The sequence below is a fragment of the Orycteropus afer genome, unplaced genomic scaffold (genome assembly GCF_000298275.1).
Source record: "Orycteropus afer afer isolate SDZICR_OR568_19922 unplaced genomic scaffold, OryAfe1.0 scaffold00523, whole genome shotgun sequence".
NCBI classification, from domain to species: Eukaryota; Metazoa; Chordata; class Mammalia; order Tubulidentata; family Orycteropodidae; genus Orycteropus; species Orycteropus afer.
Genome location: NW_006922110.1, coordinates 548877 through 554278, shown reverse-complemented (window position 1 = coordinate 554278; position 5402 = coordinate 548877). Strand labels below are relative to the sequence as shown.

Here is a 5402-nt window from a genome sequence, read left to right as displayed (position 1 = left end):
TCTCCTTCGGGATCCGTTTCCTGTGTGTGTATGTGTGTGTGTGTATGTATATATATGCATTTCTTTTAGTTCACAAGTTCATTATGGAAAACACTGCAGTGCTCTTGTGCAGTAACACCATCTTACAGCAGGGGGAGGGAATAAAACAGTTCTGTTCAAAACAACTCACCAGGTTTTGACAATAACAAAAAGCAACATGGGGCTGAGATTGAGAACAAAATAACTGAGTGCAGGCAAATCATATAATTAAATTAAATTAAACATTATGCCTGAAAAGAAAGAAAACAGTTTCAAAATGCACAAGTAGAGGGGAAGCCTTGGTACTTATTTTAAAAAATATTCATTAAGCTCCAGTGATTATTTGCTGCTACTGTTATCAACGGCCATGTTTAGTAAAGCTATAACTAAATGGAAGTTAAATTACATCCGTGAGGTTTTAATGTTTACAACTTAATATCTGCAGTCTCTCAGAGAAAGTAAAAGTAACTACAAATAGCGCCATGCCAGAGTTGATTTTCTTGACCGACAGTGTCATTTCATTTTAAGTGGTCATAGCTGTTGATGACAAGAGGCTTTGTATTTGTATATGGTACATCTTTTGGTCCCTGTAAAAACTACTTTTTTGAACTTAACTATTCTTACACTTTGGAGTTACGTTGCTCTTCCCGTTGCCATTAGATTAATATATGGTTCATGGCAATTCTGCACAAGTGTAATATTTCATTACAGGAAGTCATCTGGGCATAATGAGTAACTTGTGGCTCACCTCTGCAAGGTGCTGGGTCAAACTTCAAGAAAGTATTTTAGAATATTACTATGTTGCATGATTATGATAACAATAGTCTGGAGGACTGAAAATTATTATTACACTCTGATCATGGCACCAGGTATATTCCTCCCTTACCACCTGGTGAATTCTTGACATCAATGTGAGGCAACAGATGTAAAATGTTTCATAAATATATTGTCCAAAGATCTAACTAGCTCACCTCAGTCATCTGGTTCTGACCACCATAAATCTCATATTGAGCCATCATGGGGAACTTCTCGTAGGTGTTCAAATGCTTTGATGTAATCCAGTGTATCTATAGATGATGAGAGGCCACCATGTAGATAGGAGATTTTCTCACCCACCAAGGCAATAAGAAGCAGATAGAAAAGATCTGTAAAATATTTCCTCACACTTGCATTTCCATATTTACTTACACATTCATAATAGAAACCATATACTGTTGGATATGTTTGTCCTCATAATTCCCTGGAAGAATTGGTGATGTGTTCATTGTAATCTTAAAAGTTACAAGTAGTATAATTGTTTCAATTGAATAATACCATCTGTCAATAAAATCTTCCATAAACGAGTTATTTGTATCTAGTGATTTGCCACCAATTCTAAACAGTTCTATGACATTATTAAATTCCCCAAGTACATCAACACAGACAGTGACTGGACATCCAACTCATTGTATGCTGGATTCTTTTGTCAAGATCTCTTTAGCCTGCTAGCTGAAGCTCTTGACCTAAGACTTGGACAGCTGCTTGCAGTCATTCCGTTGTTTGATCCAGTTTCTTGCTGATGCCACTCACTCAAACCAACTGAATGTCTACACTATTCCCTCTCCATCACCCACACTACTGCCAAATGCTCAAGCTGTTGCAGGTTCCCAGGGTACTACTTGGCTACCCACTATTGCTGGGAGCCAGGTTGGCCTTGGTCCTCTGGGTGTCCCTCAGTGCTTGATCATCTCTGCTTAGCCTCCCTCTTGCTCAGGAGCTGTGCTTTCATATAATTTTTATTACATTTGACAAAATGCTACTTTTTCTTTGTAATATCTGTCTTCTCTGCTAAGTGGTGAGCAATGAGCTTCATTAAGAGATGAAATCTTGTCTTATAATTGAATCTCCAGCACTGACCAAATGGCCTAGAATATTATACACAGTTTAAACATACATGGATAAAATTGTTGTTAAACTAATGTCTTGTTCCAACTTCCAATTTCATTCTAATTATAGATGCTCCATTTATTAAGTACTTATTGAGATCGTCTGATATGATCAGAAGTATATTAATTTCTCATTGAAGGAGGCAACAATGCAAATAGTCCTTTCTTTCTGATACCTTATGTTTTTGGCCAGAGAGCACATTGAAATAATAAATCAGGAACTCATAGAATTTTACAACTTTTTGGAGATGCCCTACTATATTTTGTTCATTGTGTTCAATTTTCAAAATGAAAGTTATTCATTATGGAAAACAACCTTGATAGCATACATTTTCAAATATGTTTCATCTATCTATCTATCTATCTATCTATCTATCTATCTATCTATCTAATCTGTTGTTGTTGTTATGTGCCATCGAGTCGGACCCGACTCATAGCGACCCCTCCTTGAGTTTCCGAGGCAGTATCACTACAGAAGTAGATTGCCCCATCTTCCTTCCGAGGAGTGGCTGGTGGGTGTGAACCGCCAGCCTTCTGGTTAGCAGTCAAGTACCTTAGCCACTATGCTACCAGAGCTCCCACATAATCTGTTACCATAACAAAAAAAAAAAAAAATTATAAAGCTTGATTATCAATATCAATCATACAGAAACTACACCAAAATTAGTAAGGAAGACTGAGCAATCTACTTCCGTAGAGATACTGTCTGGGAAACTCAAGAAGGTGTTGCTATGAGTTGGAATAAACTTGATGGAGGTGAGTTTGGTTTTAGTTTGGCTTACACCAAAATAAAAGTGGGGTACTCACAATGTTCTTGGAAAATCTTATTAAAAACTAATTCACTCATCACAACCAAGGAAACTTTATTACTTTCCTTAAGCTTTTAGGTGAAACTTTGGAATTTACTTACCTCTGTGTTTAGTCTCTTCAGGTTTCCAAGCTTATATGGATGTAATGTGCTGAGTCTTCAGAATATCTAGAAATACTCTCAGCTCTTTCTAAGACAATCCATCATTTTTCTTTCTACCATTACTGAGTCTGCCTCCTGGTTGTTTGCTCTATCATTTGCTTCCAGTATCCAGAAACCACATGCCATGCTGATGATGTAAATCGTGTTTCCTCTCCACCAGGAACATACATGAGGCAGAAAACCTCTCTGATATCCCAGAACTGGGACTTAACTTTCATTATGTTCATATTCTTTTTGTCCTCCAAAGAAACATGCCTACTGAGTTATCCAAACTCATAGCAGTCTATATTATTTTCCTGTGTTTTGGACTGGTTACATTTCTTTCTTCCAAGGAGTACATGGATTTCCTCCAGGGCCCTATTGCATATGCTTGAGGAAGGACAATTGCCATTTGGAGACAATAATATTGCTAACCAGAGAGTTAAAGATTTCTCTCACCCCCCCCTTTTTTTTTCAATCTCCAAAATTATTATACATTTTGTGACAGCCAAATTAGATTTTAGCCCCAATGGCAGAACTCCTCTTGGGAATAGCATAGTGTCTAGCGAATTTTAAATGTCAACATAAAGTTCATCAGAATACTCTCAGACATATTTCGTCAGGCAGTGAATTTGGGCAGAGGGTAAAGTCAATGTCAAGTGTCTTTTTTTTTTTTTTTTCATAGACTTCATTCAAAACTGGGGCAGGGATATAGACTGTGGAAATAGATAGAGGGGACTGGAGGGCAAGGGATGCTTAAAGCATTTTTACTTAAGCACTAGGCAGCATGAGACCTTGACTCCATGCACCCTGAGAAGTCCTCAGCCATGCATTAATGACAGAGGTAGTAGTGCAGAATTCAGGACAAATATTTATTCAGCTCACTAGAAATGAGACTGCAAGCCAAGTGGAATCAAAAGATGCCTGTCCAAAACCCAAGAATTTCCCTTATATCTGAGAAAGGAAAATGACCTCAACACAGAAATACAAGCCAATATACAAATGAATAGCTTTACTGTCTTCAAAAACAAACAAAAGACTCCCTAAAGAAGCTATTAAAATATCTTTCATAGGCAGGGTAATCCTGAAAAAGAGTGGAGGTAGGAAAAGATTCACTAATATCTTCCATAGCTTTCAAAAAATCCACAGAGTATTAAAACAAAGAAAAAACATTACTGAAAGACATTTTCTGTTAAATATCTAATTTCACAACCAGACTGAAATGGTAAAAACACTCCTGCTTCAGGATATACTTACTGAAATTATTTAAACAATGGTCATAGAAACATTTACCTCATGTGCTCTGTCAATGTATGGTCAGTTAATTATATAGGGAATCATGCATTCTGGTTTAGCTGAAACAATCCCAGTGTAGACCAATTGCCCTGGCATAACAGAAATACCACAGTTTGGGAAGTAAATAATGATTTTTCTAATTATGACTTATATGCAGGCTTATTGACTATGTAACAACCCACCAAACTTAATGTATCAGCAAATGCCCTTTGATTTGTTCTGGCAGGCAGTTTTAAGTTTTCTTTGGCATATGAAAGAAACTCTATAATTAGGTGAAAGGAGTATCCAAGCATTCTAATGCATAGTAGTCATAATATCCAAAAGTTTCTGTGGTTTCCTTTCTTCTTAATAAGCAGGAGCTGAAATATTTTACTATGTTTGCTATTACCAGATAGTATACATTGAAGGCGCAGAGATTAAGACACCAAACCTCTTCCAGAGTAACAGTTTATAGTGTGTGTGGGGAACTAATAAGGAAATAGGTATTGCTACAGAAGGTTGGACAATCTACTTCCATAGTAATACCACCTTGGAAACCCAAGGAGGGGTCACTGTGAGTCAGGTCCTACTCGACGGCACATAACAACAACAACAATGCAGTTAAACTATGTATAATTTGCTTGCAACTGTAATATAGAGAAGGAAGTCTGGTAGCTCTGTGTGTAAGGCATTTGGCTTTAAACCCACCAACTGCTCCATGGGAGGAAGATGAGGCAATATACTTCCCTACAGATGTATAGCCTTGGAAACCCAATGAGGGCCACTATGAGTCAGAATCATCTCCATGGCTGTGGGTTTATTTTGAATGTGTGTGTGTGAAAACATAGAGAAGAGGTACCTATTCTGATAAGAAGATGAAGTAAGGGTTACAGGGAAGGCTTCCCAGAGAAAAAACCTTGAGACAGAATGAGAGAAAAGAAAGAATTAATTGTGCCCAAGAAGTGGAGGGGAGCCAGGAAGGGCCATTTCAGGCAAAAATACCTTCAAGGAATTCATGGAGATTAGTAAGCACTACTGGAGGACCTTATTGTAAGTGATCAGGAATAGAGCAGTACAAGTAAGCACAGCACCATGATGAAAACTGATTCTTTAGAGTCCCTTGATCACAAGCAACAACAACTGGCTAGCTTACTTAAGAAAACCCAGCAGTGTATCTGTCTATTGTACATAATGTCTTTACGTGTCTGGACAGATTCAATGTCACCTAACAGCAA

The 5402-nt window shown here is 37.5% G+C and overlaps 1 pseudogene; it reads right to left on the bottom strand.

Annotated features, from left to right (window-relative positions):
* Positions 1–674: 674 nt before the first annotated feature.
* LOC103209738 overlaps positions 675–5402 on the bottom strand; it is a 10592-nt pseudogene continuing 5864 nt past the window's right edge.